At 38.4% G+C, this 27,118-nt stretch overlaps 1 protein-coding gene across 5 annotated transcripts in view; it reads right to left on the bottom strand.

Moving 5' to 3' along the window:
• KIAA1549 (KIAA1549 ortholog) overlaps positions 1 to 27,118 on the bottom strand; it is a 145,813-nt gene that overhangs the window by 87,687 nt on the left and 31,008 nt on the right. Inside the window, exon 1 of one of the 5 annotated variants that reach the window (XM_071798194.1) lies at positions 22,697 to 22,715. The exons of the other annotated variants lie outside the window; for them this stretch is intronic. The gene's annotated coding sequence lies outside the window, so the exon portion shown is untranslated. Of the gene's footprint in view, positions 1 to 22,696; positions 22,716 to 27,118 lie in introns of those variants that run through there. 5 annotated transcript variants of the gene reach the window in all.

The raw sequence follows: 27,118 nt of genomic DNA, 5'->3' as shown, positions 1-27,118 counted from the left end.
AATAATAACGCTTCTTGCCTTGGCTGCCATAAACTATCCCATTACAATCGGACTTCACAAGATCCTGTGGTACAGCACCATGTTAGCCTGGCTGTGAAGCATTGCTAAAGTGAATGATGACACTGAAGAGATGGTCCTTTTAAGTCCTTACTAGGACCTGTCCTGGTCCATAAGCTTCCTGGGTCACTCCTTCACTTCCCCGTGTTCTCTAATGTGTAAGGCTGCATCATTTTCCAACCTACCGCCATTACTATTCTGTAAAGCTACAGATGCAGGAGTCAGTGCAGCATTATAAATTGCAGCAGATATTCATTAAACACAGACCTGTAGGCACTACTCCATCTACCAGAGATGGCACTGTTACAGGTACTTTCCCATGGAAACACCTGGGCCAGGATTAGAGGCTCTTCAGGTGAATCCCACATCCAGTTAAAACCATGCTGATGCCCATGCACACTGGAGAAGGCCACCTGGAAACAGGGTTGCGATGCATTCTGGCTGCATAATCTCCAAGACAAAGACAGTTAAATAAAATTAATAAATAAATAAACCAAGAACATTAAACATTGGTCTCAGGAGAAGAATACAGGCTTCTCTTGAATTAAGACCTTAGTATTTGTTGCAAGATGATTCAACATATATTTTAGGACAACTTACAAGTTTAACCCAATGAAGTGTTGATGAGTTCCTTATGCAGGACGCCTCAGGACAGTAAACAATATTCTTAGAAGCTGAAACAGATACCCCTTAGATTCTGAACTCAATAGTGGGGCTTTTCATTTGTGAAGTTGTCAATAGCTTCATCCTACCTACTTAAAAAAAAAAAATCACATTGAACCTGCTGAAGCACCAAGTTCCTTTCATATGTGCACAAGTCTGATGAGGAGCAGCTGAGGGAACTGGGGCTGTTTAGCCTAGAAAAAAGGAGGCTGAGGGGAGACCTTATCTCTGTCTGCAACTACCTGAAAGGAGGTTGTAGCATGGAGAGTGTTGGTCTCTTCTCCCAAGCAGCAACTGACAGGATGAGAGGAAATTGCGTCAAGTTGTGCCAGGGAGGGTTCATGTTGGATATTAGGAAAAAATTCTTCATGGAAAGGGTTGCCAGGCATTGGAACAGGCTGCCCAGGGAAGCGGTAGAGTCACCACCCTTGGAGGTGTTTAGGAGGCACATGGATGCGGTTCTTAGGGACATGGTTTAGTGCCAGAGTAGTTAATGGTTGGACTTGATCTTGATTGAGGGTCTCTTCCAACCGGAGTGATTCTATGAAATTTGGGCTATGCAATGTGAATGGGGCTGCCAGTGCTCTCCACTAGGTATGGTACATTTGAAGTGCCTCTTCTTTCTGAAATATTCCAAGAGGAAGCAAATAATGCAGTTACATCTCTAAAGAGGGGAAAAGCAGAACTGTAGGTAAGCAGGAGTTCAGTTTTATCAGGAATCATGACACAAGTTTCAAGAATAAAAACACAATAAATACAGACAATGCTGATGCCCATTTTTTATTTGCAATTACTTATAGATATAATTTTCCAAAATAAAGAACAGATGTTCTTTTCTGATCACACACGACTATTTTCCTTTACAGCATGCTTAGTACAATTTAAAATAATTGCAGGCTTCTTATGTTGATTTTTAAAAAAAATTGGCTTATGTACATTACTGTGTCTCCAGAAAATAAAAATTAAAGTGACCACATGTTAATAAACGCTTTCACTTTTATTCCAGATAATGTTAAAACAAGCAATATAATTGGATAAAGAAATAACACCAATATTATAATATACACAGTGTATTAGAATTCTTCTGAACAGTAAATTTAAGACTATCTGAAGTAAATCGGGTTCAAAGGAAAGGGAAAAGAAATACAGTAACCTTCCCTAATAAATTATCAGTTACTTGAGATGGAGTATTTACAGTGTCCATGAATGTTGTTTGATACGTCCCATACAGAGCTGGAAAATCCTTTCCTTTATTAAAGAGGTTACTACAGGACAGCACATTAGGTATAACCAGACATACTTTTAAGAGCCAATCCCAGCTCCTGCATTTTGGGATTCTTCCCCTTTCTTAGGTTGAAATGCTGGATTAAAGATCCTGGTTGGCTGTTGATGTATTCTTCTCCTAATATCCTAATCCCAGGAGTTATTCATAGTAACTATATATCCACACCTTAGAATACAGAATTATCAAGATGAGATACACCAAAAGAAAATTTTGGAAGCAACTACCCAAAGAACTGTTCAACAAAGAAAAAAAAATGTCTCAGGCAGAAATACAGAAGAGCCCTCAGTCAAAGAGTCTCCTATATCAAGCTGATTTAAATTATTTAAGAGACTGCATCATGCACATGGCTATTTTCTTCCCTTACAACAGCTTGGCCTTTCATAAGTCACACTGCTTAAGGGCCCACAATCAAAAATGGACACTGTTTCTGGATCAGGTCACAACAGAGATACTTTGTACTACTTTGCCATGTATAGCCAAACTAGGATAAAAATTTTATTTATGCTAAAAGAAAAGCAGGTCAGCCTTACACAAGTTATGAGCCACAGTTTACTTCACTCCCTGTGGTTTTAAACTCCCCTCCAACGGTCACTTGAGAAAGGACTTCTAGCCTAATTATATCTAACTGCGATATTCCTACTATCCCACTAATTCTTGCTGTAAACTGACCTAATACCTAATCATAGAGTAGTTCGGGTTGGAAGGGACCTTTAAAGGTCATCTACTCCAACTTCCCTGCAAGGAGCAGGGACACCTTCAACTAGATGGAGACTGGCAGGAGTGTATTTACCATAGACCTAAGGCATCATTTCTCCAGTTCCTGGATAAAAGAAAGGGGGGGGGGGAAGGCACTTCAGGAAGGGTTTTTTCTCCCCCTCCCCCCCCACAAAGTGTTAGAAGTCATTCTGGACACACAGGGAAATGTCTATTTTCTTTAGAAGTGGACCAGACAGGGCTTAAAAATGCCTAAAGAAGAGATGATTTTTGAGTATATGAGCTTGATTACCCTCTGCTTTTAACCCTACACTGGTATTCACACATCCGTAAAGTGCTGTTATCCTAACCTCGGAAAGTTTGCACACGGTGCACAGAAAGTAACAGCCTACACAGAGAATTCAGTCCATTAACTAATACTGGTCTCATCTAGGAAAGAGCATTGTACGTAGAGAATTTGTTAATTAAAATGGAAAGAGAAAGCGCACTGGGACCACAATAATTTGAGCTTTGCTCTCAAATGTACTATATTTAAACAGTCCCATTTGCAACGATCTGAGGCTTACCCAGCCTTTGGAATAAGACTTTTCTGTGCAGACTTCTTCCTGCATTGCCAACATTATATGGCACCCAGCGTAGGGGTATAACCAAGCTCAGCCCCTCCAGCGCAGCCTGTGCAAAGCACCTCGAGTGCTGTAGGGAACGGTGCTCCTTGCCCAGTTGACAGAACCAGGATTCTGCAGGAAGGTTTATGAACACAAGTCTGTTGTCTCATGCTCTGATATTAAAAAAAAAAAAAGGAAATAAAAGAGCTTTGCATATGATCTTGGGTCTGGTTTGAATGCTGTCCTTAAAGAAAAATATAGTCTAATTATAAATAATCTAAAGAAGAGTACAGGAATGGGCAGAGGTTCTCTAATGAGGAAACAACTGAGATAAAGTTGGGATTAACTATCCTAAAGGAAGAGTGATTACAGGGGGAAAGGAAGGTACATAATAAAACATGCCAATTGCTTTCAAGCACATGTAAAATTATAGGAAAGAGGAATAATCTCTTTTCCACATCCATACTGGACAGTTTAGCAGTGCTAAAAGCCATTAGGATGAGTTTTCCAAAGGTCAGTGTTGCTGTGTATTGGAAGGGATTGCTCCAGATGGTGCAGGAGTCCCCATCACTGAAGGTCTTCAAGAAGAGTTTAAACAACCACATCAGGAATGATAATTACATTTGATTCTTTCTTTGTGGCTTTGAGACTTCTTTCAGACCCATTTCCTCTGATCCAGACTGCTCAGATGCACTGTAGAGTTAAATCAATGTCACATGTGTTTAAAAAACAAAAATTGCAGAGTTAAACTTTCTGTGCAACTTCTCATATACAGCAAAGCTGGTTTAAAGGACATAAACCAATAAGCCATGCTTATGAATATCCAAACTTTCCTGCTACTTAAGAAAGAAATTTCTTCAGGATCTGTTAAATTGAAAACATTAGCTTATGTACAGTCAATCATCACCATAAACATGAGGTTGCCAAGGACCAGGTCAACTAATGCACTTAAAAGGCATGATGAGCAGGGATTGTAATTGGTGATTACACAAAATTCCCTAATCCTAACTAGCAATTTTTGCCAATGGGTAGCAAGCAAAGTCCATACTACTCTCTCTAAGAGCAACACAACATACTCTGTATTCAGGTGGATAAAAGCATGCATAATACAAAAAACTTCACAACACTGAGGACCCATCAATAAAAGGGACCAATCTTTGAAAGCAGTCTGTGTTTGACTCTGTCACCAGGTGTGCATCCTTTGTGGTGAATGTGTTATTTACAGTATCTCTACACAACCTCAGAACACATTACAGACACACAACTTGTTTAGCTATGCTCCCAAGGACATTTCTCAAGTGAGGCAAGGCTCCAAATTCTTTCTTTTGCCTTCCAGCATTGCCCATTCCCTTTCAAACACCAGACTGTTTAGTCCTTGATCACAACTGGAGTAAGAGTCAAACATTCTGAAAGCCTCCATTGAACAGAACAATATTGCCACCTGGAAGCGAAACACAACGTTCAGTACCTCAAAACTTGTTTCCATATCTTCCTACTAAAAGAAATTATACCCAGTTTTAGTTAAAACCACAAGTGTTTTAAAAGCAGTGCAAGTACAAATGCCTATGCAACTGCACAGTCAAGGAAGTTATCCCCATCACAGACACATACCACTTTTTACTTCATGAGGCTATTTCACCCTCTCTTCCCCTACCCTGCATGCTTCATACAATATCTACATCCAGGATAAAACCAAAGTCATAAAACATGTATTCTGACCTGCTTTGGACTCCTACAGCTAGCAAAGAAGTTTCTTCAGCAATCTAAGCTGTGGTTATCCTCAGCTGCACTTCAAGACCTACTTGGGCCTCCAAAACTACACACATTTTTTATCGACTAGTGCTGCCCTGCTAACTGAGATTAAAAGCAAAGTAGGACAGTTCCTGCTGCTGAGGAATGCTTTAAATTCCTATCATTGCTGACAATTGCGTGAGAGAAAGACAGGAGTGCATACTGCACAATGGACTGAAAAATCTTCCCAAAACTTAAGAGTATAAGATGCTTCCACCTGAAAAAGCTCAGATGAGAAATGGGTACAGACAGCTACGCTGCTGTGCTGCAGGGTCAAGATTCTGGTGCCTGTAGCAGTGCTGGATGTTTCAGCCTCAATGAGGAAGGCAAGAGAGGCTGTTCTTCATATAGAAGTGAAACTATAAGAAAATCTATATGTGCTTTGCCCTTATAGATAGAGCTGTTCTACCATTGCCACCTTAGGATCAAAAAGATATGGTTTGCCTCCTCTAGTATATGTTGCCACAAGACAGAATACTTAAAATGGGAACTCCTGGTGATGCTTCTAGTTACAGTAGGTGAAAGAGATCTTGCTGTTACTTGCTGTTTTGTAGCACCATGTACAAGTCCCTAGCAGAGATTAAGACCACAGGCCTTGGCAACACCTGCTCCATTAAAATTGCAGTAAATACTGGTAGGAGTTTTGCCTCAGTCATAATTTTCTAAATTAAGTGTTTTTTAAATTACTGAAACTACACCCAAAAGACTTTTTATCTAGCTCCTTTTCTCCTTCCCTGCAAAGTTAACTACCTGGCAACACTTCTACTTCAGATGATCTTACATTTTTTTCATTTAAACACATACACACATTCATTCTGCATTAATTAGGATTTGTAAAAAGCTAAAAGCATACAGCCATTTAAGCTTCCTACAGATTCAAGAGTAACACTGATATTATTTCCAGTAGCACTTTCCATTTTGGCCCATCAGACCACTGAATCATTTAACACACATTTGGTTTTGTTTATTATCCCTCCAAATGAATTACATTTAAAAAAAAAAAAAAGGCCAAAACACTCAGTACCAAACTCAGGTAAGAAATGCAAACAGCAGTGCTTCCATCCAAGAATTCTTTCTTTTAAAATATATAGACAGGTCTAGTATACATTTCAGTCGAATTCCAACCTCCATTAAGAAAGGAACAAAACAATTTAAAAAAAAAAGGTATATCAGCACCAATATTCACAAAGGCAGGGTACACTTATCTTCACAGGCAACTAAGTAAGCAAAGCACTCATTAGAAGATCCCTTGAGACCCTCAAGGTCCAGACATCCCTGTAATTACCCCTGCAATCTTCTCACGTGCTCAAAAGTGTCTGCTAACACTAGTTGTAAAATAAATAAATAAATAAATAAACAAACAAAAAACCCAACTAAACAACACTTTTACACATCTTGCAGCATTAACTCTCATACCAATAACCACACTTGGTGGTAAAGGACCAGTTCTCCTTTTAAGGCATAGGAGAAAAGTATTAAAATCCCATGCAACACCTGCAGTTCTAGTTTTAGCAGTTTCCATGCCCAGAGATATGGGATGTGCTTTCAGGTTTGCCTTGCCTCTGAAATGTCACATTATACAAACTACCTTAAGATGAAGTGAAATGGCAAGTGTCCTGTGCCATCAAAATATACACAGTTAAAGGTCCGAAAAAACAGGCGACAAGAACATTGAACATATATACACACATAGATCAAATATGTATATATTTGATTTAATACAAACATATGCATGTTCATGTCTTATGTTCTGTGTATGTTCTAGATCAGTTCTAAGGGTCTTCCATCCCACACCCCTCCCAGCTGAGTTTAAAGCTGTAATATTTTCCCAAATTTCATAGCCTGAGACCCAATTCTTATTTCAGTAATATCTTCTTCAGACTGCCTTCACACAGCAGACTAAAATACATAGAATCACAAAAATGCTTATATTCCAACTCAGCTATGATTTCATGAAGACTTAAATCCTTACCTCCATCTCTCTTCTCCCTGCAGTTCCCCAATTCTCAGTCAGAAGCTTAAGCCAGGATGAAGATCTTAATGTTTTTGTGAATATTTATAACATTATGACCCATCTTTAAAAATTCTAATTGTCTTTGGGCACAGTAGGTGAAAAGATCACCTTAATGAAGACTACAAGAAAATCAGCCAGAAATTATCATTGCAGGCATCTAAACAAAGCACGATGTTCTTCCTGCCAGTAGAAGGCAGCAGAGAAAAAATGGGTACCTTGAGGAGCATGATTCCCAGCCCAGTCTCTAAGAAATGCTGCAGTAGCCTCCTCTGCAAACATGCTCCAACCAGCTGCCAAGGATGCACTGTTATGTACAGACAATAATCTAAAAACAAACAAACAAAAACAAATCCACTATTCTAAGCCTGATTTCCTAAGGGAGAATGAAGCTATACTATGTAACTCCAGTAACTTCTGAATCCAATGGTCAATTCAAAAAATACTCAACAGAAGTCTAGAAATCCAGAGATGATCAGTTTCACTCATATTTCATGAACATACGCATCTGAGGTGTGGAAGGAGATATAAATTAGTCATTCATTTACCCTCCACTGAGTGAGGCTCAGGCAGAGCTCAGCTTTTAACATGCCTTTTGAGAGCACCAGTCTGGCAAACTTGGACGTCGACAGCTCCAGACATAGCACCAAACATACCACTTCTTGCCCATCTTTTTGACCTTGATCTGCTGTTACTGCCCTGTTTGGACAGAGATTGAGGAAGAAGAGGGAAACAGAACGCTACTGTCAAGGCACTAGGATTTGTAAATTCTGCCCATCGTGATACAGATCTTGGACCAAGCTGCCCTTCCATCCAACTACCCAGTTCTGTTCTGTGCAGAAATCCCAAAATCCACCTAGTCATGACAACAGTTCTCAAATGGCTGCACAAAACACTGGACCTAATCACGTCAGAAAATCATGTAATCATTTTGGCTGAAAGAAACCCTCAACATCATCAAGTCCAACCATTTACTTACTCTGGCACTAAACCATGTCCCTAAGAACCTCATCCACACGCTTTTTGAACACCTCCAGGGATGGTGACTCAACCACTTCCCTGGGCAGCCTGTTCCAGTGCCTGACAACCCCTTCTGTGAAGAAATTTTTCCTAATATCCAATCTAAACCTCCCCTGGTACAACTTGAGGCCATTTGCTCTCATCCTATCACTTGCTACTTGGGAGAAGAGACCAACACCCTCCATGCTACAACCTCCTGTCAGGTAGCTGTAGACAGCAAGTTAATTAGCAAAAGGTGCATGTTATTCTCAGTTCTCTGCAGGTCCCCTACAGACACCATCAGATTTAAGTAACAGTTGGGAACAGCCTGCATCACTATGCAGTAGCTGGAGCACTGTATTCAGCATCACTCAGAATAAGAGAAAAGTATTTAGGATACACATCTTCATTACTGTCCAAAGTCTCTTTGACCCCTTTAACTAATTTATGTGCACAATAACATTATGCATAAATTCATGAAGTTATTTAATGATTTGAGTTAGAAAACCTCTAATTAGGCTTAGCAGTCCTCATCAGAGAGTTGTCATTTCTGGCTACTTAAAGCAGCACTGTATTATTTCACATTTGGAAGTTAGTCCTCTTAGCCTCTAAGGATCAGAAATTTTACTTCTATTTCAAAGCCGTAAGCCAAAATTCTGCACAATCTGTCATGGGATCTAGATAAATACATCAAGCAGGTCAGATACAGCCTAAAGGCAGGACATCCAGCTTTCCCACATATGTTATATTGTGGCTCAATGACTTGAACTCCAGGATATGCAGGTTAGACGATGAAACTGATAGAAATGGTTTCGGGGTTATTTTCCCAAATCAAGTCACTGTATATGCAGAAGGTTTATTTGGGAGCTATAAGAAGAGAATAACCTCCATCAGTTTATCCATGTCATGTCAGAAGCCAGGTTGTCATCATACTAAGTAACAAAACTAAAGTAACCATTGAAGAGAATGTGCTAAGACAAGGGAAAGAACAACACACCAAATACCTAGTTAAGCATCTGCTGGGGGAAAAAAAATAGTTTTAATATAAAAAAAGGCACCATCAGGAAAAGTTATATAAAATAGTCCAAACCAGTCTGCTATACTATCTGATTACTCAGAAAACTATGTTAGTGCAGTACTATGACTAAGTAGGGTAATGATCTTTTCTGTCTCTCAAAGAAAAAAACTATAGAATTCAGCAGCCACCAGCTGTGTGCCGGCTCTACGTGAACTTTGATTAGCACTGCATCTAAGAATCCTGCTGTGGTGAACCTTCCATCCCCTTCATCCCCACCAGTAATTTAACTCCCATAAGGAATTAGAAAGGCTAATGAACTAAACAGCTGCACAGAGTTAATTTCCGCATTCTCAGTGCATGCACATTTCTTATGTTTCTTCCTATCTGTGCAAGGACTTTGCTGTTGGAGGAAGGCAAGGAATAAGAGGCTGAAGAAAAGGGGACCGACACACTTTGTTGGACCTCAGCGTAATGATAAAGGAAACTATATTAAACATTATGGCAATAAGAACCAGGGAAAAATAATCTACAACCTCTAACTTTCTACTATTTGAACTTCTGAAATTAAAAAAAAATATTTCGCATTAGTATCAATTTAGGGTTTAATTATTTTTCTTTTAAATATATGAAGGAAGCATCTACTCTGAATTTAAGTAGTGATAGAAATGGCTGTGAAGTAGGTTATTAACTTCAATTAATACTAGCACTGTGCTTACATTTAAAAAGGGACAGAAGAAAAAGACCACAGTACTTAAAACACTCTACACATCTCACCTGCAGTGGCTTAAAATCACATGTGGCCAAAAATTAAGCCCATAATTATTTCCCAAGAGAGAACAAGAGTGAAGAGAGGAGTGAGACCCAGTACAAGGGAGAAGTCAAGGAAAATATGCCATTTTAACAGTGTTAGGAGGAAATCCCAGGAGAGGAGAAGACTGAACACATGCTCTACTGTCATTTAATTATGCAGCTGAATAGCTAGATAAATTCTGGGGTTCATATTTGTCCAACAACCCACAACAGCAAACAAATTGGATGTAACCTCATGTATTTTGTTACACATAGAAGAGTCTAAAAGACATGGAGGATAAGATGGAGAAGAAACATCACAAAATATTGAGGTGCCAGGAACGGATGTAAAAAACAAATGTAAAAACAATAAATGTAAAGTTTGAAACTGCATAACATCCCAGATGACAGTAACCAGGAGGACACCAGGCTCAGTCTAGCTGAGCTCACTTATGAACACAAAACAAGCACAAATGGTGCTTTACCGATTAAAAGCATCTCAACAAATCTGCTTCTTTTGCATCTGATTTCAGAAACTGAGAAAAGAGCTAGCGTGGGGATTTAATCTGAGGATACATTTAACTGTTGACTCCTGATCTACAACTCTCTTTCCATTTTCTGGTGCTCAGTTTTTTGTTTTGTTTTGTTTTTAAAAAAACTAAACTAAAACCGGTGCACTAATTAGTACAATTCAACAGCAAGTTCCACTTACGCTGGGTGATCTACAGTGCCCTTTAAAGTCAGTTTAACTACTGTAAACTTTCAAACTCTGCAAAACAGACTTCAATGTGTTGTCCCTAAGAGTAGCTACGACATAGCAGGATGTAAAATTTTTCATCAAAATTGTTTAAAAACTAGTAAGCATGTACAAGGACAGAGCTGGGCGATACAGGTGAGAAGTCTACGAATGGTATAGAATCGGTAAAAGCAGAACGGTTTAGCTTGATTAGTGGGACGTACTGACTCAGTGAAGAGTTCAAAATGCATCAGAACCACTGAAAAAAAGAAGTTGGACAATAGCCAGAGCAGTGGGAGGAGCAAGTCAAGTGAGATGTCTCCCTGTTTCAGCAGCAGCAAACAGTTCAGTCAGCTCATCACCCTAAACACTAACAGAATGCTAAAAGGAAAAAAAAAACCTTAAGAGTAAATTAAATGGGACACAGCTCAGGTTAAGTAGTTGAGCTGACAAAATCTGTCTAGCCTATGCTGTAACTCTGAAGAAATATAAATCAGAATATCTGATCTTAGCAGCAGTAATACTGAGTTGGTGGTGCTGAATGCTTTTAAAGTACATTAAGTATTAAATTTGTTCTGCCTTTCACTTTCTTCCACATGCTAGCAATGTAAAGCCAAACATCCCAGTCACTGGGTGTGGTTTATTTCGGAGGAGATTTTTTTGAGATTTCGTTTAAACACAAATTACTGACATCAGCTTGACATTTATTAGGACCCTTGCCACAACAAAACATAATCCAGCCTTCAGAATGAGGAAAACCACCAAGAAAACTGAGTTACCATCAAAGCACTAGAGCCTGGGTTTGCACAGGATAGCATGTAGTTTTGGTTTTTAATATGGGGGGGGTGGGGTACACTTTGATAGCAGCATATTTTTCTAGAAGGTAGTTTTGATTCATTGTGCAGTCTTTTGATTTTGCTTTTCCTTCTCATTAAGCTCTATTCTTGACATACTTTACCTGTAACTAGATTCTATCCATTAACAAAACCATGAAGTCCTACATTCTTCAGTGCTGATCTGGTTATCAACCCCACAGTATCTTCCTGTAGCTCTCACACATCAGGCATGAGGACTCCGTATCATGTACAATTTGCTTGTTTCTAAGCAAAGATTTGAGCCACAGTCCTCAGGGTATTACTTTTGGCTAGTTCACCAAGTCCAATTGGGACTGCAAAAAGTAGGGGTCTGCTTTTAGGAATACCAGTTTGAAGTTCAGTAGAATAACTCAAACCACTTAAAACCACTAGATTTATCAGCACCTCAGAATGAAAGCATGTAATGAATAAAATCTCTATGTTTTGTGACTTACAACTGTCATTGCTCCCAGGTCCCTGAACTCTACACCTCTGGCAGCACCAAGAAACATCAACCTTTCCACCCCTGCACATTCTCCATTTGTCTCCATCCTCTCTTCAGAATTATTTCCTTTTTTTTCATCTATGAACTCAGAGGTCTCCTTTGATGGCTCACTTAATTTCAAAAAAGAATAACATGCTAGTTTGGATTATGCCAGATCGTTGAAGCTTCTCCCAACAGTTGATGACCTAGCAAGCATTATTATAGCTTTTCTAAAGCAAAGCTCCTACAAATACTCATCCTCATCACCATTTTCTTTTCTAGCCCCACTAGAGTTTCCTTCAATGCAACTACATCATGAAAACAAGACAGAGCTATATAATAAAAAATAACAGACTTTTTTGTCCAGTTTGTTGTAAATATCCCAAAAGGGCTGAGAAATCTTTCTCAAGACAGAAGAGCCATACAGGCTGCTGTAACTCCAGATTAACCTCAGTACATTCCATATTGAATGCTCTGTAAATTGTTAATGTTTTATTCTGGGTCCCCACATTCCCCTAGCCTATTAAAACCATAAAGTAAATATTAAACAACTATTATTTTATTTTTTAAAAGGTCGTAACTCATGTTAAAACAGTATGCTAAACCCGTGGGAGCTTAAAGGATCGCTTCATCTAATTCTTTTTTCTTCCTTCTGTAAAATGTAATCATGACATAGTATTGCAATGTAACAGCTGTGTTGGTGATACATTAAGATGTAATCCCTAAAACTGCTCAAAACCTACTATGGATTTCTCCTTTATAGTCTCCCACCTCACTACAATTCAAATGAAAAAAAAGGAGAGAAAATTGCTTTCTGTAGTCCTAAATCTTGAGATCCACCTGTCATCTCCCTCCTCTACCTCTTTATACTCTTCCACACAGGCAAGCACAGATCATTGTAAATCCAAGACAGTCACAGCTTAGATGTACTCACTCGCATTCATCTAAATATTCAATGATGCAGCACTTCATTTGCAACAGCTTGTTAGCTTTATAACACAAGAGGGTATGATTTTTATCTACTTTTTTAATCTATTAAGAGGACTTTTACCACGTTGCCCTTAAGCTGATTAAGAGCTTCCAGAAGAGTCTTGCAACAGACCAAAATAAAAAACCAATACCCCTGCTTACCACAATAAATAAGATTCTGAGTATTACATAAATATGAAACATTTACATACTACCAATGAATGTATCAAATGCAGCTTCCACTTAATAGGTAACTTGTTTCAAATTAAAGGCTCCTCGTAGTCATTTGGTTGGAAAGACAGAGACATCTGAACATAACATACACACAGCTTGTTACCACTTTGTGGTATCTGCAATAATTTTTACTCAAAAAGATCCAATTATTAGTGGTTCAGAGATGGAACAAGTGCCACTGTGCTTCCAGAAGACATAATAATCACTGCCTAGAGTGTGAATAAGTTTCCCTAGGAGCTAATCAAGGTAAAACCTGACTGCTTTTCTCCATCTACATGATTATTCCATGATTCCACAATCATACTTTGATATTCACATAGTCCAAAGGACTTTGCTTTCCATAGAGAGGCTTAATTTACAGTTCCTAGTGTAACGTTTTTAGAGGCTTACCAGCATGCCACCCTCCAAGCCCTTCTACCCTCTAGAAGGATTCAAGTAATAAAAATGGGTATAAGAAGATGAGAAGCATTTTGTTTCTTGATTTTTAGGTAGTCATGTACGTTGAAGAAAGAATGAAACATCAAGAGAACTATACAATGAGAAGCACATGTTATTTCAGGCAATGTTTTAAGTTGGAAAAAAAATGAAACAAAACTCATGCTATACTCAAACTCTACATGCCAGGTTTTTGCTCAAGAAGGCAGTTTTTCAGTACATTATATTTATTTTCATGAGTTTGCATAACCAGATGTTCTTATATACTGGAGTTTACAGCTGTCCCATATGGAACTGCAACAATAAATATGCATAACTATGGAGACTAAAGCAAAGGTCAGGAGAGTCAGTAGTTTAGTAACCTGATACCACAGCTCTATAGTCATTACCGAACCTACATGTTTCCCAAATGAACCTGACTACAAAATATGTCAAACATATTTTCTATCCAAATGCTTCTCCCTGTGATCTTAAAACCTAAAGAATACTTATTTTTTACTTAGACAAAAAGTCATCTATGTTAAGATGGAGCTTCTTCCTACCAGCTGCCAAGTGCTTTCTGCTAGAAACAAAGTACATTAAATATCACTGAATTAATAGGTTATCAGTGGTACACCTCAAAACCTAGATCTCTGAGATTATTCCCAGATCTTACTGAGCTAATTCTTCCTTTAAATAATCCTAAGTTTATGTTGCCCATACAGTGAAGACTTCAGCGAATAAATATCACCTGCTTTTTGTTTTTCAAACCATCTCCCTCTTTCGGTTACAGAACAAAAAGTGGATACCAGTAATAACAGTTCAGTAACATAAGCTCTCTTACCTTGAAAGATACAAGCAATACTAAACAGAATATTTGAACACGTCACTGCATAATCTTTTTGTGAGGAACAGAAGTGAATACACCTGCGCATGTTCAGCTAGTTCACTGATTTACTAAGTCCAAACTTGTAATTTATCCGTAACTGACAAAGGACCTAATTCATGACCACACAAACACATACAAACTCCCTTTCTTGCTATTGGCAGAAGATTAAATCAAGAGAAATGGTTTAGTACGAAAATATTTTGCTCTTAGGCATGTTTCCTTCCACAAGCAGGAAAAGAAATTTAAACCTCAACTCCCTTCTACCCCTAAATTCAGTATTATCTCCTCCAAAATAAAGCTTTTCAGACTTTAACAGGCATGGTTCACAATTTCAAAAGTAGTACTGTCAAATACTGTCCAGCGGAAATTGTGAAGGATTATTTATTTTTTTGCAAAACTGTAGCTGACTCAGCTCTGTTGCACATTACAGAATCAGCAAACAGCTACTTGAGTAAGGCTTTTAATTCAGAAACTTATAAGGCAATTAAGCTAGTTAACATAAAGCATTTTCTGAGAGGTGCCACCCAATATGAATGACAAACTTTAAACACTAGAACGATTATAACAATAAGGTTAGGGCACAATGGAGAACTTTAAATGTTTCATGTAGACCAAGCCACAAGTCATTTATTTTTAATTAATGCAAATCTGCAATTCAGCTAGAGCTAGACAGCCATTCTGGTTGAAAACAGGGTGCATGTCTCCAACACAGAATGGGATATAACCCCCCTCCTCCCAACATTATCTGCTTTTACGTATCGATTTCAGTCCAAGACACAGTCAAACCCATGTCTGGGCCTGGATGAAGCTGCATTTTCTGCTCATCATTTTGCTCACCATTCAAAAAACACAGCTTGATCACGTATCTGGAATATACAATTACAGCATCAATTTACACAAAACTATTCTTAAGAACACACTGTGTTTTGAGAATGCCATCAGCAGTCGGTAGCTACTTTACACTTAGTCCTTGTTCATGGTTACAGAGCCTCACTCATCCAAAGCCAACATACTGAGGAAGCAGAGATCCTGATATTGAAAAAAAGAAACATATATGCATTTCTATTTACAGAGCAAGACAGAGGCTTTAGCCACCAGCTCATGTAAAGCTAGAAGCAGTCTACCTAAATCAGCTAAAGTTTGTTAATTCAACAAATGTGTCAAAAAGGCAGAATTCTAACCTCTTCCAAGTCCAACAAGTATTAAAGGCAACTTACTATTTTATTTTCATTTTTAAAGATTCTTAAATATTCTGCTGAAAGTATATAATTAAAATTTAAGTCAGCCAGGCTGCAAATGACTAGTGAGTGAGTCTTGACTTTCCATGGCTTCCTAAAATTTATTTCCACTTTTCTAGGAAGCAAGAGGAGACCTGATACATGCTCAAACTCTTTCAAACTAAACTTTGTTCCAACTTCAAAAGCTAAATACTTTGTCAGGTTCAAGGTTCTCAAGTTTTAAGTCAAGGCGGTCAAGCAGCTAGTAGCAAAAAACCTGAACTGGTGAAAAATGGTATGCTGTTGTGTTCCTTAAGATTACCTATAAGCAAAATAAAACACATTGTGACCTCATTTTGCTGTCACACGGATATGCATAGCCAGATTTACAAGGAAGTCTGTTGATGTGCCATTTCCAGCAAAATCCAGAAGTGACAGGTGTCCAAGAAGCATCAAAACTGATCCATTTCAACTACACCAGAAGAATATATTCCCATAACACCATTCAAAGAGGAACCAGCTCACACAGGACAGGCTAGAGCTGTGCACTTGTAAGCAATCTCTGATGAAGCTTCCTCCTTCCAGCACTGTGGATGTATGGGTTGACCAGGGCCAGGAGATTAACAAACAAAGGGAATAAGAACAGTGGGACTTCCATGAGCATTACTGAAGGAATGAAGGGATGTGCTGGACTGCAGCACAATCAGTAGATGCCTACCTCCCACCCTGAAGCAAAGAGGAAGGAAACCAGGCAGATCACCCAATGGCCTGTGCATCCAGCAAGGTAAACACCTCAACTCCATCAACAGGGATTCAGAAGGTTTGCAGACTTGGGAATGAGCGGTAGGACCATCCACCAGACATACATCACATCAGGGGCTCAACAAGGCAGCTTCATTGCTGTGGGGCACCTGTGTGCTGGAGAGCCTCCAGGGCCTGGTAAAAGTCCAGAGATATTGAAAAAGATCTCATGTCAACTGGAAATATCCACAAGCTGCATTAGAGCCACAGGGAATGAGTACATCGAGTGGAACTCCATACAGACTGCTTACAGACAGCTTAATGCCCCTCCCCCTCTTATTTTTTTAAATGACCACAATTCCTACTACTCGTCTCCTTAGAGATGGACTGATGCTCCTTTCTAACCACCCTGAAAGCCTCTCCTCAGGAAAGACAAAAAGAAATGAAATAAAGTGATTTAACTGGACACAAAAGAAAAAGCTCAAGGACAGTGAGGGTTAACATCAAGAGAAGAAACTGTAAGGAGGATCAAGCAGAACAGTCCCAACAGAATCCACTGTTCTCTGAAAGGGGATCGAGTATTGTACTTGAAGGATTTCTGATCTAACCTAGCAAGGCCATGCTTAAAGTACTGAATGAGAGACAGAAGCAAGTGAATCGGATAATTCAAGGCCCTGGAACCCAACTGTCTGAATGGGAATGAGCCTTAGAAAGTACTTACAGAACAGACTGCACCTCTATTGATTATTAAAATACAGTACACATCTTCCTGGGTGCTTACCACAAACTCGAGAGGACACAGTTTAAACATCTGCAAATCAGCACGAAGTGTTTAACAAACATCTCATACCAAATCATTAACTGGAATTGAACTAATGACTGGTTAGACCAAGATTCTGTAATATTTGCCTTCATTAAGTTTTTTCAGCAAAGGTCAAAATTTCTGCCAAAATAACAGCTTACAAATTATTAAAAGGAAACAATGTTAAACACATAATTTCATGAAGCAGTCTTGTTTAGATATTTAGCTACTCCATTACTTACAAGATTAATTTCATATTCCAACCACTACCTCTCCACAGAAAGTACAGAGAGAAATCCACATTGACATGTAAACAATTCAAATCAAATTTAGTTATGTTGATTTTGAAGCATTTTCTGAGTAATGAAAAGAAGATAATGAAATGGAAACACAGCTTCTAACTTCTGGGGGGAGGAGGATGGGAATGGATCACACTGCAAAAGTGCTAAATCTGTTTCCAATCTTATTCAATTGCTGACAGACACAGTTTTAAAAGTTCTAGTAAATTTAACAGTTTAAGATGCTCTTTTTTTGCAGATTTAAAAACAAATGTCATAGTCTTCTACACAGAAAGCTACTGTGAGATTGCAGTGGTGTAGGGTATTACAGGAGGAGAGGGAACAGCAAAAGCAGCTCTGGGAAGAGAATTCCAGGCAACCAGAGAGAAGAAACAAGTAAAACACAAAAAGCAGAGTGCCTGGGTAGCTTCTAGAATCTAATATTTTAAACTTTTAAGGCTACTTTTACATAGTCAAGGTAAACAAAGGTTTTAAAGGTAGGAACTTCTCAAGTGGGTAATAAATTAATGTTTAAATTTATGAAAATTTACCATATACACATACTTACTAAACATATATTTAGACTTCCATGTATAGAGAGAAACATCTGGACAAATAAAAATTTAGCCATCACTATGGTTAAAACTTATAAACAGAATTTTCTTCTTCATTGATAATGAAGACTTGAACAAGTTTTTAAATAAGAATGACCTTTATACTTTGGGGATCCCATCTTATACATGTATTGATTGGGGGCAAAGTCATTAGATACTTGCTAACAGTACTTCAGTTTTATTTATGAACTAGGAACTACAACAGACATGTGGAACACACTGCTCAGATATAGGTGACCTGATTTGCTTTCTACTGTAGATGGGCCTGCCACTCACTGAAAACAGAAAAAAATAGGACAGGTTTTTAAAGTTCAACTGCACAAGAGTGGACTTCTGCCATGAAATCAGAACTCTGAAAACTAGAAGGATTTTGTTAAGAAAAGTGTTGAGTTTTTTTTTGCTTTGGGTTTTTTTTTTAATTCTTGATATCAGCCCATAAAAAACAGGTTGTGTCATAAGCGAAACATCATAATAATAACTTACCATCACTTTAAAACTTTATCACTGAAGGGTAGCAAAATTTATCTAGTTAGTTAAAGACGCCAGAGTTTTGAAGAATTTAAGGTTCAACAATACTAAAAAACCATATGAACTCAGCCATGTCAATCAGAACAATGAATAAAAGAGGATGTAGGAATATTTTCCCTAAAATACTAGCCACTTTCAAACTGAAGTTAAAGACCTTTGTCATTTCTGAGGCGTGATTTGGTGGAAAAGATGAAAATCCTGACAATTTCCCACCAGGAGAAGCTTTGGAAGGGGCAAGATCAGCCTTTTCTGTTCAGTGCAGTAATATGTTTCTGTTTGCAGTGGGGAAACGTCTCATTCATTTTGTGTCTCTGTTTCAAAAGAGGGGCACTGCTGACTTCAAGTGCCTAAACAGTTTTCTGAATGATCACCCAGTCTAACTTTTTTCTTCTTAAACTGTTCAATATGGCATAAACCCAGATTTGATCACATTAACTGGTAAAAGTGAAAAAAAAAAAAAAAAATAAGCCACAAGCATTGAGAAACTATGAGGTAATCCTTTTTTCCTCCAAGACTTTAAGATTACTATTTTACATGTACGGTTTTTTCTGCATATGTAAAATATATTTCCAAGCATTTAGCTCCCAGTGCAAATAAAACTGTCAGTTGCTACAAAATCCATTCTGCCTCTTGCAGCCCCAGCTCTTGCCACAGACAAGTCTGACTTCTATGAATCAAATATTTATCATCTCTTCCTTCCTCACTACTGTGATGGCCCAAATTGAAAAGCACAGTCGAAACAATACTTGATTCAATCACTCCTTCACAGAAACCATAACATTAGAGAATGAAGCAAACAATACTCAAGATGGGTCCAATTCACCTCTGGCCTTGTAAAGTTACTGTTCTTTTTATTTGCGCTTATTAAAAATGCCATATTAAAATATCAATATAAAAATACCTTTAGGGATTGGTGTGCTTTCTTAATAGAAATTCTATGGCTGACAGACTGCATCACGTGTCAACAAATAAATGCTTTTCTGTCAGTAGGTCAAACTCTTCTTTGTCCATTCACAGACCACCTAAGCTGCTGCAGTAGGAGGATGAGTTAGGAGATATTGCAGTGCTAATTCAAAGCTCCAGAAAATCATTTGTAAGATAATTTATACAATTAGCCCCTCCCTGCAACAAGAGGTAAATAATGTAGAGGTTCTTTCCACTGCATTTAAAAAACAAGAAAATGCTATGTAAATCATCGGTCTAAGCTCAAACGGTTTGTACATAAAAACACAAGTATTAAAATCTCTATTCTCTTCCTTCTTGGCATGCTCAGGAAATCTTCTCTCAATTGAATTACTAATGGAATAACAATCACAATAATAAAAAGCCTTTTTGAATAACCAATGTACAAAATCCATTTTCTGCCTAATTAAAAGAGTAAAATGTTTTTGGGGAGAGCTTTTCCTCCCTTGCTAGTACATCAAGTGTCTTCTTTCAATACTGTTATTATTTACTCAATATTTGCAGCCAAGTAAATACTTTGGGAAGATCTGACTCATGATTAAAGCAACAGCCATGAATCAGGGGGTACATGGAGAGATGTGTAAAATGTGTCTCTGTAAAGCCACTTTGAGGAATTAAAGGTCTGGCAACATCTATTAACTGAAACACGCGGCTGTGAAAACTTAGCTACAGTTTCTCCCAAGTTTCTTATTTCATTTGAGTCTCTCACAGGCCCATGTTTCCCAGATGTAAAATAAGCAAACAGATACTACGATGACAGGTGCTTTTTGAGGAGCACTGAATGTTTCCCTCAACTAAGCCAGGACTCCCACCAGTGTCAAGTATCACACAAAAGCCTTGGCCCCACCTCACTGGGAACATGCTGGTTTAGTCCGTATTTAGTGCCACCAGCATCAGACCTACTTCACATACCTTACTTTTGTTAATGGGAATTGCTATTGGTCTACATCAATGCTTATTATCTCAGGTCCTCCAGAATTTCACTGTTGGCCAACTAAGGCTCAAAATTATTGCCCACATCTCTTGAACACTCCACTGTCTAGAAGAATTTTATGTGCAAACAGGCCAAACTAGACACAGCAGGTGAAGTTACTTACCATGTAGAACAGCACTACCCCAACAGCAAAGACAGATGGATGCATGTAGCCTCCACCACAAGAAATTTCAAGCATTAAAATAAACTTTACAGTGCAAAAGAACAGCTTGTACTCCAATGCTGAATCTCTCACAGATGTTCTTGACTTAAACTATGAATCCTATCTAGATTAAACTTTGGTAACAGTCATCTCCAGCAACTTGAAGGAAGGCAGAAAGCAGGGCCTGAATAACCTGAGTCCTAGCAATGAAGTCTTCCAGACACTCTGAAGAGCTAAAAAAGGTTAGTGGTGCAAAGATGTCCAAGCCCCCACCACTGCTGAGAACATCTTGCTGTTTCCTGAGTACCAGTAATGCTTAGCAATTAGGGAGAAGTGCAGTTAGAAGCATACAGACTTTTCAAAAGATGATGTTTTGGGGGAAAACTTCTCACTTAATACATCATTTTCATAAAATTATGAATTAAATACCCAAAAGTCCAGTTGTCGCCACTAGCTTCATTACCAACACAAATGAGCCAGCATTGTTGAGAATACAATAGCTGATGTAAAAGGGAGCTGACCCAACCTCACCCTCCCCTCCAGATTCCCCCAAGATAAGGTGGTGCCAAAAGCCCATCGCATGTGCTTTGGCCGTTCTTAATTCTTCAGTGTTTCAGACAGTATGAACTGGGGCACATCTGCATTTCTTTATTGTCAGAATAACGACAGGATAATGACTCTGGCATTAGACCAGCCATTTTTTGAAACACTGTTGGCACAGACCATATTTGCAGTATTGTGAGTAAATGATCTTGCCTGACAGCTATGGAACAAGTCAAGGAAATAATGGTAAAATAAAGTTATCCCTAAGTCTCCCGCATTTGTAAATAACTCCCTATTAGTTAAAATCTTTGTTATTAAGTAGTCCACGTAACTATTTCAAGACTTTTCTGAAAAGTGGTATCTCCTGTATGTAGAGCTGGAGGTGCTGTGGAAAGATAAAATGGACCTCAACTTCCAATACTTATAAAACTAGTGCTGTACTTGCAGAAACAAACAAATTCTCTAAATACTTAGGAACTGAATTAATAACAATGTGTGTTTGAATTGTGGGACAAGAAAGCTGAAAAAATTATGTATCATACAGAACACACCCTTGTGATGCACTGACAGCCCATAAATACATGAAATAAACTGCAAACTAGACGTTACTCCCTCTCACCATTTCAAGAAAGAGCTTATGCACTTTAGGTTTTCTTCCTCTTCTCTCAGAAATAAGTGTATACTGAAGAGGAGATGGCAACGCCCTAAGTTCAAATCAATACTTAATTAAAAGGCTGAAGGACTCTAAAATATGGAAAACTGTGCCAAAGCTATTTGTGAAATTAAGAAAGTGACAGCCAGGCAAATCAGATGCTTTTAGCGTCATACAGCCTTCAGACTTCTCACATATGAAAGTATGCCTTATTCATGTAAAGGTTTTTAGCAAGTTACGGAGATAGACAAGCTTTTGAGAGGCTCACCTCTGGGTGCTCCTATCTGCAACAGGTTTCTGCTACATCTAATACTCTTGTGCTCAAATAAGGCTGTCACAGAAAAGTCTACAAGTTTTACCTCATCACTGTTCAGTAAAAATATAAAAATAAACAGTAACTGGGTTTATTTTTTTTTTATGAAAGATTCAACAGAAATATTTTAGCATCTTGTGGTTTTATATGACATTAGAAGCATTACTATGTTTAAGATATGAAGTTGGTTAAGACATCTAATCTAACAGAAGTATAATTAAAGAAAGGGTATTTACTTAGCTTCTGTTTAGCTACACACTCATACCAAAATTACCTATGTTTGTCACAAAACACCACAACACACTTCAGCTGAAGTAGTTTCAGAAGCCATGTGAGCTCTCTCTCCAGCTCTTGAAATAAACAAGGCTAAAGATTTTTCTGAAACAAATGGGCTTACCTAGTTTTAACAAAAATCCCCCAGGAACTCTCCTCAGCCACGATGCTGGGAGCTGTAGAAATAAGAATTGGCTGGAAGGTAAAAAAAACACACACAACATGGATTCATGGAGAGAAAACAACCAACCAACCACCCACAAAACCAAAACCAAACCCCACACCAATGAACAACAAGAATTAGCAAGGAAGATCAGGTCCCATTTGGACTCACATCAGAAGCATCAATACCATTGAACATGCCTCAGTCTGTGTCTCTCTGGGAAGGAGCAAAAAGCACATGTATTTTCTGGAAGCTTCTTTAGTTGAGGCAGCATAGAAGATATATCTAGCAAACTACTCCCAAAACAAACCTACCCACTATTCCCTATGTAGCTAGAATGAACCAAGCGAAAAATAAATGAGCCAAGTTCCGTGAACATGTCACAAACCACACAAGAGTTTAAAAATCTAAGGAAATTTCTTATCTCAGAATAAATAATTGACCCTTAGGGCTAAACAAGGCAAACTTCCATCCCCAACAGAGAAATTACAGCTAACTGTAACTTCTAACTGCCCTTGAGCCTGGAATCCGCAGGTGGTTCTACCAAAACACATCTCAAGGATCCCACACCAGCACTTCTCTGAGAAAAAAAGCAACATGTGTCTGACACATGCAGCTGGTTGGCATGGAGGCACCACAGGCATCGCTCAGGGAAACAAAAAAGGTTCCTTTCAACAGTGGACAAAGGCTTTCCTCGGACTTGCCCTTCAGCCTGATTAAAAAAACATTGATGTGCTACACAGTTAGTATTATAGTTCAAGCACTAGGCCCCTCCAACTAAGCTTAATAACTTGATTTGGTACCAAAATGGAGTGCTTAATTTTGAACGCAGGTTTAGGTTGATTCTGAAAAAGAGTAGGCTGCTTATTGATGATTTAGATTTAGGTGTGATCCAAAGTCTCTGAAGAGGTACTGGGGACAGACACAGTGCTCCCCCAAGCTGTAACCTTAATTTTCAAACACAGTAGTGTTTACATTCAAAAGCTCTCAAGAATATCATCATGACAAAGAGCCTGCTGTAATTTAGGACCAATCAGGGCCATATTTGTGGCAGTACGGCAACATATTTTATCTCATTTCACCCTCCCTTGTAACATCCATGCATTCCAACACAGAAGCATCCCACTGCGAAGACTTTGGATGATCACACCTCCAGGTCATTACTCAGGATGAACAACAGGGCACAGGGAAGACAAAGACATGAAGATGTTACACTGATGTGCCATCATACCTGAAATAATTGGTGGTCTCAGCTCTGTTCCTAAAGGGTTGGTGACTGTTATCCACAATCTTTTTGTGTATTTTCCATTAGCATTTCCAGTTGAAAACCTAAATAGGAACACTGTGGAGAATAAGGGGCCTTTGAACAGTACTACTCTTTCCCATCATCACATGAGGCCAAGTTCTCTTCAACAATATGCTGTATGGGGGCATTTTCTGTCTCCACTATGCTGCAGACAACTAAGAAGCACACTGTTTATCAATAACGATGTTTATTGTAAAGAATTTGTGGAAAATTCAAATTTAAATGCATATTATTTTACAATTAAAAATAGCGTTCTTTTAAAGTGTATTTAATTGTTCTATGATGTAAGTGCAAGCTTCTATTTAGGTAAAGCACCTCCAAGAAAAATCATGAGAAGACAAGTGCAGTTCTTCCCTCAGAAACCTTGTATTGTAGAGAGCTGTTGATATATTTTCCTACTCAAAAAAGTACTCGAGAGGAAGGCTCTCCTAGAATGAAGAGGGGAGAAAGCTTACTTGCCTATCTGGATCAAGGCATTTATTCACGTTACTGTGATAAACATGAACCCAGCATTTAAAAAGAGATACTGAATTCTTCAGAGGTACAGAAAACTGCAGGTCTTTAACTCTTTGGCATCTGTGTGGTGAGAATCCTATGCTCAACACATAGATTATAGGCAAAGCCATGGTACATCTAGGAAACAGATATTTGAAGGAGACCTTGAAAGAAGAAACTAGAAGTTCTACAACTAAGTGACCAATAAAATCCAAAGAACAAGAAAGTCTTCAATTATAAAAGCCATGACAGATGCTATAAATTTATTTAAATAAATTCATTATTGCAGATTCTGTTTTGGAGGAGGACAGGTTTTTATTTTTAAGGAGGAGCAATCTGGCTGGAAAAGACCAAGTTTCTGAACATCTTTAAGACAGTCCTGAAGCATTTACAGAAATAACTACTTGGCCATACTCATCATTCAAGCCTTAGTCACACAACAGCAGTGTTCTTCCTCCTTGCCATCTGAGTTACCATAAGCCATGAGTATGTGATATAATTACGAAAAGGAAAACACATCCAGTATTTATTTTTAATTGAGAGATATTAGTGTTTAAAAAAAAAAAAAACTGGACCAATTTACAGAAGCAATGGTATATGCCAAAAGAAAAAAAAAAATGTGATTTTTGTTTAGTTGGAAGTTTCGGGCAGAATTTGAGCTGACAAATTTAGATAGCCACAAGAATGTAGAAGGCACTACTGGGAATTGTAACTGGACAGAGAGGACTAAGAATCCCCTGCCTATCTCTGAACTATTTATGTTATGTCAAGCAATATTTCAACCTCTCAAGCAATAGCCAAGAGCAGTAGCAAGTTAAAAGTTCCACAGTACTGGCTGCTATATAAAGCCATAAGACAATTTGCCTTAGCATGATTCTACTGTTACTGTATTACAGTTGCAGGAAGACTAACACAGTTATTATCACATGTAGAAAAAGCTGTCTCTGGAGGCTAAGTGTCATTAAGGCTAGATAAATATTTTCACCCATTTACAGAATGGATCCTTAATTCCAAAGTTGTTTTCTACAGAAGTTTTTAATTGGTGTTTGGGTTCATGACTATTTTGTTTTTCCCCATGTTGTTAATAAGACAGTGTTTTAGCAAATGCTTTTTAGAGGAAGGTTACACCCTGATGCAGAACAGATACTCAGCAGGTATATCCACAGAGCCAAAATTTGTTCAAAACTCTCACCAGGAACAATGAAATATGTTGCTTCAGGCACAACCTACTAGTTAGCTTCAGAAGTCCTTCCTATACCATGCTGTTCACTGTGCTCTATTAATGCTAAAATATAGTTTGCATTTATTCAAACTACACATAGTAAATGACTAGAACTCATTGCAGTTGAGATTTCAAAATATTCCTGGACTGCCAGAGAATTGTATTAAGAAGAAAAGTAGGCAAAGAAGCAGGGAGGATACAGAGATGTCCCCCCCCCACCCCTGTAAAAATTAAAAAAAAAAAAAACAAAACCACACAACACTACACACTACAAAACCAAATTTTTATGCATTACATCAGGTCAAAAATCTCCATAGTCCTTTTCCCTTTCTTAAAAAAGAAAAAAACAAAACACTGACATGACAATTCCCTCTGCATATCATACAACAGAGCAAGTAACAGTGCAGGCAGTTCATTTCTCATTATTTTCCAGAAAGCTGAAATAAAAATAATGCTGATCACACTGAAAAACAAGCTTTTGTATGCTCCCTCCCCCAGTTCTAACCAAAGCAGCAGCTTTAGCTTACAACGCACATCTCGCAGGAAAAAAAAAAGGATAAAAAACCAAAAATAAATAAATAAATAAAATCAGGTGCCATACATCGCAATATTTTAGGAGGTTCTTCACTAAAATAATCCCTTGGTTTCTTAAATAACTCCCTGTAGGACTGTCAGTACAACCACCCTACCCTCCTGATACTCTAAAAGAACAGGGGGACACACATTACAGATCACATACTCAAAACTCCTACTCTTGGTTTTACTTTGCCTACTTTGGTACTCTCAGATCAAGAGTTGGGAATCTTTTATATACTGGAAACACATACTAAGACTCCTATTTTAAAAAGGAACATCGTTTCACATGCCATAATCTTCGATGAGGCCAAATAAAGGCATTTCAAGCTTCTAAAAAAATGAAGTGGATAAAAAGGAGAGGTCAAGAGAGGTTCTCCTTCCCCTCTACTCTGCCCTGGTGAGACCACATCTGGAATATTGTGTCCAGTTCTGGGCCCCTCAATTCAACAAGGACAGGGAACTGCTGGAGAGAGTCCAGCGCAGGGCAACAAAGATGATTAAGGGAGTGGAACATCTCCCTTATGAGGAAAGGCTGAGGGAGCTGGGTCTTTTTAGCTTGGAGGAGACAGAGGGGTGACCTTATTAATGTTTATAAATATATAAAGGGTGAGTGTCATGAGGATGAAGCCAGGCTCTTCTCAGTGACAACCAATTACAGGACAAGGGGCAATGGGTTCAAACTGGAACACAAGAGGTTCCACTTAAATTTGAGAAGAAACTACTTCTCAGTGAGGATAACAGAGCACTGGAACAGGCTGCCCAGGGGGGTTGTGGAGTCTCCTTC

This window comes from Patagioenas fasciata, chromosome 1 (genome assembly GCF_037038585.1).
Source record: "Patagioenas fasciata isolate bPatFas1 chromosome 1, bPatFas1.hap1, whole genome shotgun sequence".
Taxonomy (NCBI): domain Eukaryota; kingdom Metazoa; phylum Chordata; class Aves; order Columbiformes; family Columbidae; genus Patagioenas; species Patagioenas fasciata.
The sequence above is the reverse complement of the archived record's forward strand: the minus strand, read 5'-3'. Positions and strand labels throughout refer to the sequence as shown.